Below are 10050 nucleotides of genomic sequence, written 5' to 3' on the forward strand. Positions count from 1 at the left end.
GTTTGAACTGGTTTGAACTGGTTTGAACTGGTTTATTTCCACAGGGTTTTTTTTGGGGCAGAATTTGGGGGCAAAAACACCAAAGTGGGAGGGAGGGGAAGGGGGGGAATTTTGGGGGGAAAAAATTCCCAATTTTCCATTTTTATAGGGGAAAAAAATTCCCAATTTTTTATTTTTAGAAGGAAAAAATTTCCTAATTTTCAGGGTAAAAAAAATCCCAATTTTCCATTTTTATAGGGGAAAAAAATTCCCAATTTTCCATTTTTATAGGGGAAAAAAAATCCAAATTTTCCATTTTTAGAAGGGAAAAAAATTCCCAATTTTCAGGGTAAAAAAAAAATCCCAATTTTCTATTTTTAGAGGAGAAAAAAATCCCATTTTCCATTTTTAGGGGGAAAAAAATTCCCAATTTTCTATTTTTTAGAGGGAAAAAAAACCCCAATTTTCTATTTTTAGAGGGAAAAAAAATCCCAATTTTCTATTTTTAGGGGAAAAAAATTCCCAATTTTCAGGGTAAAAAAAATCCCAATTTTCCATTTTTAGGGGGAAACAATTCCCAATTTTCAGGGTAAAAAAAATCCCATTTTTTCAATTTTTAGAGGGGAAAAAAAAATCCCATTTTTTCCATTTTTAGGGGAAAAAAAAAATCCCAATTTTCCATTTTTAGAAGGGAAAAAATTCCCAATTTTCAGGGTAAAAAAAATCCCAATTTTCCATTTTTATAGGGGAAAAAAATCCCAATTTTTCATATTTAGGGGAAAAAAATCCGAATTTTCCATTTTAGAAGGGAAAAAATTCCCAATTTTCAGGGTAAAAAAAAAATCCCAATTTTCTATTTTTAGAGGAGAAAAAAATCCCAATTTTCCATATTTAGAGGAGAAAAAAAATCCCAATTTTTAATTTTTATAGGGAAAAAAAAATCCCAATTTTCCATTTTTAGAGGAGAAAAAAATCCCAATTTTCAGGGTAAAAAAATCCCATTTTTTCCATTTTTAGAGGGGAAAAAATCCCAATTTTCCATATTTAGGGGAAAAAAAAATTCCCAATTTTCCGTCCTGGCGTTGGCAGGGGGGTCCCGGGGTTTGGGGACAGGAGGGGGACAGGGGGAGGGGACACAGGAGGGGACACAGGGGGGGTCAGGAGCTCTTCATCTGCAGGGTCTCGTAGGTCTCCTGGTGGCCCTCGCTGAGACCCTGTGGGGGGTCCCGAGGGGTTTTTGGGGTCCCGAGGGGTTTTTGGGGTCTGTGTCACCCCCCTCTCAGTGACAGCCACCCCCTGTCACCCCCCCAGTGCCACCCCATAAATGGTTCTATAGGGGGGATGGAGAAGATCCCAAAACCCACAAATAAAAAACCCTAAATCCCTAAAAACCCAAATCCCAAAGAAAACAAAATCCCAAAACCCCAAATCCCTAAAAACCCCAAATCCCAACCACCCCAAATCCCTAAAAACCCAAATCCCAAATACCCCAAATCCCTAAAACCCCAAACCCCAAACCCCAAATCCCAAATACCCCAAATCCCAACCACCCCAAATCCCAAAAAACCCAAATCCCAAAAAAAAACAAAATCCCAAATACCCCAAATCCCAAAAAACCCCAAATCCCAAAAAACCCCAAAATGCCAAAAACCCCAAACCCCAAACACCCCAAATGCCAAGAACCCCAAATCCCAAAAACCCCAAATCCCAACCACCCCAAATCCCTAAAAACCCAAATCCCAAATACCCCAAATCCCAAGCACCCCAAATCCCAAAAACCCCAAATTCCCAAACACCCCAAATCCCTAAAAACCCAAATCCCAACCACCCCAAATCCCTAAAAACCCCAAATCCCAACCACCCCAAATCCCAAAAACCCCAAATCCCAAATCCCAAATTCCCAAACACCCCAAATCCCTAAAAACCCAAATCCCAAAGAAAACAAAATCCCAAATACCCCAAATCCCTAAAAACCCCAAATCCCAAAAACCCCAAATGCCAAAAACCCCAAACCCCAAACACCCCAAATGCCAAGAACCCCAAATCCCAAAAACCCCAAATTCCCAAGCACCCAAAATCCCAAAAACCCAAATCCCAAATACCCCACATCCCAAACACCCCAAATTCCCAAACACCCCAAATCCCAAAAAACCCAAATCCCAAAGAAAACAAAATCCCAAATACCCCAAATCCCTAAAAACCCCAAATCCCAAATACCCCAAATCCCAAAAACCCCAAATGCCAAACACCCCAAATCCCAAAAAACCCAAATCCCAAATACCCCAAATCCCAAAAAACCCAAATCCCAAATACCCCAAATCCCAAAAACCCAACCCAACACCCCAAATGCCCAAAACCCCAACCCCACCCCAAATGCCAAAAACCCCAAACCCCAAACAACCCCAAATGCCAAACACCCCAAATCCCTAAAAACCCCTAAATCCCAACAACCCCAAATCCCAAAAAACCCAAATCCAAAACCCCAAATCCCAAAAACCCCAAATCCCCCCAAACACCCCAAATCCCTAACCCCAAATCCCAAAAAAACCCCCAAATCCCAAACACCCCAAATGCCAAAAACCCCAAATTCCCAAATACTCCAAACCCCAAAAACCCCAAATCCCTAAAAACCCCAAATCCCAAATACCCCAAATCCCAAAAACCCCAAATCCCAAACACCCCAAATCCCAAATACCCCAAATCCCAAAAACCCCAAATCCCAAACACCCCAAATGCCAAGAACCCCAAATCCCAAAAACCCCAAACCCCCAAAAAACCCAAATCCTAAATACCCCAAATTCCAAAAAACTCCAAATCTCATCCCATAAATAGGGGGGGGACCCCATATCCCAAAAAACCCACATCCCAAATACCCCACATCCCAAACACCCCAAATGCCAAAAACCCCAAATCCCCAAAAACCCCAAACCCCAAAAACCCCAAATCCCAAACACCCCAAATCCCCCAAAAAACCCCAAATCCCAAACACCCCAAATCCCAAAGCCCAAATCCCAAAAAAACCCAAATCCCAAAAAAACCCAAATTTTACCCCATAAATGGGAGGGACCCCAAATATCCCAAATTTATCCCATAAATTGGGGACACCCCAAATCTCAGCCCCATAAATAGGGGGGACCCCAAATCCCAAAAACCCCAAATCCCAAAAACCCCAAATCTCAGCCCCATAATTGGTTCTTTGAGGGGGGGACACCCCAAATCCCAAACCCCCCAAATTTCACCCCATAAATGGAGGGACACCCCAAATCCAAAACCCCAAATCCCAAAACCCCAAATCCTCAAACCCCCAAACCCCAAATCCCCCAAATCTCACCCCATAAATAGGGGGGGACCCCAAATCCCAAAAATCCCAAATCCCAAAATCCCCAAATCTCACCCCATAAATTTGGGACACCCCAAATCCCAACCCCATAAATAGGGGGGACCCCAAATCCCAAAACCCCCAAACCCCCCCAAATTTCACACCATAAATGGGGGGCACCCCCAAACCCCAAAAAACCCAAACCCCAAAAACCCCAAATCCCAAAAACCCCAAATCTCACCCCATAAATTTGGGACACCCCAAATCCCAACCCCATAAATGAGGGGAACCCCAAATCCCAAAACTCCAAATCCCCCAAATCTCACCCCATAAATGGGGGGGACCCCAAAATCCGCCCCAAACTCGGGGGGGACCCCAAAATCCGCCCCAAACTCGGGGGTGGGGACCCCAAAATCCGCCCCAAACTCGGGGGGGGGACCCCAAAATCCGCCCCAAACTCAGGAGAGGACCCCAAAATCCGCCCTAAACTCGGGAGGGGACCCCAAACTCCAGGGAGGTGACCCCAAAATCCGCCCAAACTCGGGAGGAGACCCCAAAATCCGCCCCAAACTCGGGAGAGGACCCCAAAATTCCCTCAAACTCAGAAGGGGACCCCAAAATCCGCCCAAACTCGGGGGTGGAGACCCCAAAATCCCCCCAAACTCGGGAGGGGACCCCAAAATCCAGGAGGGGAGACCCCAAAATCGCCCCAAACTCGGGGGGGGACCCCAAAATCCGCCCCAAACTCGGGAAGGGACCCCAAACTCCAAGGGGGTGACCCCAAAATCCGCCCCAAACTCGGGTGGGAGACCCCAAAATCCGCCCCAAACTCGGGGGGGGAGACCCCAAAATCCCCCCAAACTCGGGGGGGGGACCCCAAACTCCACGGGGGGAGATCCCAAAATCCGCCCCAAACTCGGGAGGGCACCCCAAAATCCGGGGGGGGGACCCCAAAATCAGCCCCAAACTCGGGTGGGAGACCCCAAAATTCCCTCAAACTCGGAAGGGGGACCCCAAAATCCGCCCAAACTCGGGGGGGGGAGACCCCAAAACCCGCTGCAAACTCGGGAGGGGACCCCAAAATTCGCCCCAAACTCGGGAGGGGGACCCCAAAATCCCCCCAAACTCGGGAGGGGACCCCAAAATCCGCCCAAACTCGGGGGTGGAGACCCCAAAATCCCCCCAAACTCAGGAGGGGACCCCAAAATCCCCCCAAACTCGGGAGAGGACCCCAAAATTCCCTCAAACTCGGAAGGGGACCCCAAAATCCGCCCCAAACTCGGGGGGGGACCCCAAAACCCGCTGCAAACTCGGGAGGGGACCCCAAACTCCAGGGGGCGAGACCCCAAAATCCGCCCCAAACTCGGGGGGACCCCAAAATCCAGGGGGGGAGATCCCAAATTCAGGAGGGGACCCCAAAATCTGCCCCAAACTCGGGAGGGGACCCCAAAATCCGCCCCAAACTCGGGGGGGGGAACCCCAAAACCCGCTGCAAACTCGGGAGGGGACCCCAAACTCCAAGGAGGGGAGACCCCAAAATCCCCCCAAACTCGGGAGGGGACCCCAAAATCCAGGAGGGGAGACCCCAAAATCGCCCCAAACTCGGGGGGGGGGACCCCAAAATCCGCCCCAAACTCGGTGGGGGGACCCCAAAACCCGCTGCAAACTCGGGAGAGGACCCCAAACTCGGGGGGGGACCCAAAATCCAGGGGGGGAGACCCCAAAATCCGCCCCAAACTCGGGGGGGGACCCCAAACTGGCCGCCGCCCCCCCCCGTGACTCACGGCGTACACGGCCTCTTCCTCCTTCTGGCGGGAACAGAAAGCGAAAGGGGATTTTGGGGGGGGTGGGGGGGGGCACAGCCGGACCCCTCCCATCCCCCACAGCCCCCCCAAACCCCCCCTGCACCCCAAAAATCCCCCCCAAAACCCCCTCCCCCCCCCCCTTTACCTGCCGAGCCGCTCGCCGCAACCTCCGGCTCACGAACTGGGGGGAGGGGGAACAAAAAAAACCCCAAAAATGAGGAAAAAAAGGGGGGGAGGGGAGGTTTGGGGACCCCAAAAAAAATGTGGGGTTCGGGGGGGAGGGGGTCCTCACCCGGAGGTGGACGTAGAGGGCGGTGAGGATGAGGCTGTAGAGGAAGAGCACCGCGTCCAGCACGTAGCAGAGCTCGGGCTCGGCCAGGGCTCCTGGGGGGTTTGGGGGGGATTTGGGGGATTTGGGGGGGTTTTAGGGGGGGTTTCGGGGGTTTGGGGGATTTTTGGGGGGGTTTGGGGGATTTTAAGGGGGGTTTTGGGGGGATTTGGGGGATTTTAGGGGGGGTTTTGGGGGGTTTTAGGGGGGTTTTGGGGGATTTGGGGGATTTTAGGGGGGGGTTTGGGGGGTTTGGGGGATTTTAGGGGGCGGTTTTGGGGGGTTTGGGGGATTTTAGGGGGCGGTTTTGGGGGGTTTGGGGGATTTTAGGGGGGATTTGGGGGATTTTGGGGGGGTGTTTGGGGGGGTTTTGGGGATTTGGGGGATTTTAGGGGGGTTTTGGGGGATTTTAGGGGGGTTTGGGGGATTTTAGGGGGGTTTGGGGGATTTTAGGGGGGTTTTGGGGGCGATTTTGGGGGGGATTTGGGGGGATTTTGGGGGGTTTGGGGTATTTTAAGGGGGTTTTGGGGGATTTTGGCGGGGATTTGGGGGATTTTAGGGGGATTTGGGGGGTTTTAGGGGGGTTTGGGGGATTTTAGGGAGGGGTTGGGGGATTTTAGGGGGTGTTTGGGGATTTTAGGGGGATTTGGGGGGGTTTTAGGGGGGTTTGGGGGGGATTTGGGGGATTTTGGGGGGGTTTTGGGGGATTTGGGGGATTTTAGGGGGGATTTGGGGGATTTTACGGGGAATTTTGGGGGGTTTGGGGGATTTTAGGGGGGTTTTGGGGGGATTTGGGGATTTTAGGGGGTGTTTGGGGATTTTAGGGGGATTTTAGGGAGGGGTTGGGGGATTTTAGGGGGGGTTGGGAGATTTTAGGGGGGATTTGGGAGATTTTGGGGGATTTTAGGGGGGGATTTGGGGGATTTTGGGGGGAGTTTGGGGGATTTTAGGGGGGTTTTGGGGGGGTTTGGGGGATTTTAGGGGGGATTTGGGGGATTTTGGGGGGGTTTAGGGGGATTTGGGGGATTTTAGGGGGGTTTTGGGGGATTTTAGGGGGGCTTGGGGGATTTTAGGGGGGATTTTGGGGGGATTTGGGGGTGTTTGGGGGAATTTAGGGGGGATTTGGGGGATTTTAGGGGGGATTTTGGGGTGTTTGGGAGATTTTAGGGGATTTTAGGGGGGTTTTAGGGGGATTTTAGGGGGTGTTTTGGGGGATTTTAGGGGGGGTTTTTGGGGGGTTTGGGGGATTTTAGGGGGGATTTGGGGGATTTGGGGGTGTTGGGTATTTTAGGGGGATTTTAGGGGGTGTTTGGGGATTTCAGGGGGGATTTGGGGGGTTTGGGGGGATTTTAGGGGGGGTTTTGGGGGGGATTTGGGGGGTCTGGGGGATTTTAGGGGGGTTTTGGGGGGGATTTGGGGTGTTTGGGGATTTCAGGGGGGATTTGGGGGGTTTGGAGGATTTTAGGGGGTTTGGGGTGTTTTGAGGGGGGATTTTAAGGGTTTGGGGGGATTTTGGGGTTTTGAAGAGGATTTTGGGGGGGATTTTAGGGGATTTGGGGGGGGGTTGGAGAAATTTTAGGGGATTTGGGGGGATTTTGGGGCTTTGAAGAGGAGTTTGGGGATTTGAGGGGATTTTGGGGGGGTTTGGAGAGATTTTAGGGGATTTTGGGGGAGATTTTGGGGGTTTAGGGAGGATTTTGGGGGATTTGGGGGAGTTTTTAAGGGTTGGGGGGGATTTTGGGGGTTTGGGGGGGATTTTCGGGGGGGTTTTGGGGGATTTTAGGAGTTTGGGGTCGCCCCGGCTCCGTGTGTCACCCCACAAGTGGCATCAGAGCCCCCCACCCCATTCCCGAGGTCTGGGGGGGTTGGGGTCGGTCCTGGACCCCCCCCCCGGGTGCCCCCCCCCCCAGCCCAGGAGCACCCCAAAAGTTAAAGGGGTGGGGAAGGGGCTGTGACGCATCCCCCAAATCCCTGAGACCCCAAATCCCTGAGACCCCAAAATCCCTGAGACCCCCAAATCCCAGCGACCCCAAATCCCTGAGACCCCAAAATCCCTGAGACCCCAAATCCCAGCGACCCCAAATCCCTGAGACCCCAAAATCCCTGAGACCCCAAATCCCTGAGACCCCCAAATCCCTGAGACCCCAAATCCCTGAGACCCCAAATCCCAGCGACCCCAAATCCCTGAGACCCCAAAATCCCTGAGACCCCAAATCCCAGCGACCCCAAATCCCTGAGACCCCAAAATCCCTGAGACCCCAAATCCCAGCGACCCCAAATCCCAGCGACCCCAAATCCCAGCGACCCCCAAATCCCAGCGACCCCAAATCCCAGCGACCCCAAATCCCAGAGACCCCCCCCCCCAGTTCCTAAAACCCCCAGCCCTACAAACTCCTTCCCCAGCACCCCAAATTCCTGCCCCCCCCCCCAAATCCCCTAAAATCCCCTAAATCCCCCCAAATCCCCCGGACACCCCAAATCCCTCAAACCCCCTTGGATCCCCCCAAACCCCCCTAAATCCCCCAAATCCCCCCAAACCCCCCCGGACACCCCAAACCCCAAACCCCCCCAAACCCCCCCAAACCCCCCAAACCCCCCCGGACACCCCGAACCCCCCCGGACACCCCAAATCCCCCAAACCCCCCCAAAGCCCTCAAATCCCCCAAATCCCCAATCCCCCCAAACCCCTCAAACCCCCCAAACCCCTCAAACCCCCCAAACCCCCCCAAACCCCCTGGACACCCCAAATCCCCTAAATCCCCCCAAATTCCCCAAAATCAGCGAAACCCCCCCGGACACCCCAAATCCCCCCGGATCCCCCAAACCCCCCCAAATCCCCCAAACCCCCCCGGACACCCCAAATCCCCCAAACCCCCCCAAACCCCCCCGGACACCCCAAATCCCCCCGGACACCCCAAACCCCCCAAACCCCCCAAACCCCCCGGACACCCCAAATCCCCCCAAACCCCCCCAAATCCCCTAAATCCCCCTAAACCCCCCAAACCCCCCAAACCCCCCCGGACACCCCAATCCCCCCAAACCCCCCCCAAACCCCCCAAACCCCCCCCGTGCCCACCTGCGGCCAGGCCGGGTCCCCCCAGCAGGACGAGGCCGAGCAGGCGCCGCGCCCGCCCTGTCCCCATTGTCCCCAATGTCCCCCCAATGTGTCCCCAACGTCCCCAGTGTGTCCCCAGGGTCCCCTCGGGCCAGCGGTGACCGCAGCGCGCCCGCCCCTCCCCCACTTCCCCGGTGCCACCTCCGTCCCTCCCTTCCGCTGTCCCCGAGTGTCGCCGCGGCCACCGCCGGCTCCGGCCGCTCCCCCAAAGCTGGGGGGGCACCCGGGGGTCCCCGAAAATCTCCTGGGGGGAGGGGGAGGGGGGGACACCCCGGTTTTGGGGGGGGGGGGGGGGGGGGGGTCCGTCCGGCCTCCAATTGGGAGAGAAATCCTAAAAGGGGAAGGGGATCCTAAAAGGGGAAGGGACCCTAAAAGGGGAAGGGGACCCTAAAAGGGGAACGGGACCCTAAAAGGGAAAGGAGAGCCCCCCAAATTGGGGAGAGAGACCCCAAAAAGGGAAAGGAGACCCTAAAAGGGGAAGGGACCCTAAAAAGGGGAACGGGACCCTAAAAGGGAAAGGAGACCCCCCCCAAATTGTGGAGAGGGGCCCTAAAAGGGGAAGGAGACCCCAAAAAAGGAAAGGAGACCCCCCAAATTGGGGAGAGAGACCCTAAATGGGGAAAGGAGCCCCCCCAAATTGGGGAGAGAGACCCCCAAAAGGGGAAGGGACCCTAAAAAGGGAAAAGAGACCCCCCCCAAATTGGGGAGAGGGGCCCTAAAAGGGAAAGGAGACCCCAAAAAAGGGAAAGAGACCCCAAAAAGGGAAAGGAGCCCCCCCAAACTGGGGAGAGAGACCCCAAAATTGGGGAGAGAGGCCCCAAATGGGGAAGGGACCCCAGAAGGGGAAGGAGACCCCAAAAGGGAAAGGAGACCCCCCAAGTTGGGGAGAGAGACCCTAAAATGGGAAGGGACCCTAAAAGGGGAAGGGACCCTAAAAAGGGAAAGGAGACCCCAAAAGGGGAAAGGAGTCCCCCCAAACTGGGGAGAGAGACCCCAAAAAGGGAAAGAGACCCTAAAAGGGGAAAGCAGACCCCCCCCAAACTGGGGAGAGAGACCCCCAAAAGGGGAAGGGACCCTAAAAGGGGAACGGGACCCTAAAAAGGGGAAGGGACCCTAAAAAGGGGAAAGGAGACCTCAAAAAAAGGAGAAGGAGACCCCAAAAGGTGAAACGAGCCGCCCAAAATTGGGGAGAGAGGCCCTAAATGGGGAAGGAGCCCCCCCAAAAGGAGGAGACCCCAAATGGGGGAAGGAGACCCCCCAAATTGGGGAGAGAGACCCCAAAAGGGGAAGGGACCCTAAAAAGGGAAAGGAGACCCCAAAAGGGGAAAGGAGACCCCCCCCAAATTGGAGAGAGAGACCCCAAAATTGGGGAGAGAGGCCCCAAATGGGGAAGGGACCCCAGAAGGGGTAGGAGACCCCAAAAAGGGAAAGGAGACCCCCCCCAAATTGTGGAGAGAGGTCCTAAATGGGGAAGGAGACCCCAAAAAAGGAAAAGAGACCCCAA

At 54.0% G+C, this 10050-nt stretch overlaps 1 long non-coding RNA gene across 1 annotated transcript; it reads right to left on the reverse strand.

Annotated features, from left to right (window-relative positions):
- Positions 1-989: 989 nt before the first annotated feature.
- Positions 990-5298, reverse strand: LOC132340300 (uncharacterized). Its single transcript, XR_009489831.1, has 3 exons — positions 5249-5298; positions 5083-5106; positions 990-1193 (listed from the first exon to the last, which is right to left on the reverse strand). It is a non-coding gene; the product is annotated as an uncharacterized LOC132340300 (long non-coding RNA).
- Between the last annotated feature and the right edge of the window lie 4752 nt (positions 5299-10050).

The sequence above is a fragment of the Haemorhous mexicanus genome, chromosome 31, assembly GCF_027477595.1.
Source record: "Haemorhous mexicanus isolate bHaeMex1 chromosome 31, bHaeMex1.pri, whole genome shotgun sequence".
Classification (NCBI taxonomy): domain Eukaryota; kingdom Metazoa; phylum Chordata; class Aves; order Passeriformes; family Fringillidae; genus Haemorhous; species Haemorhous mexicanus.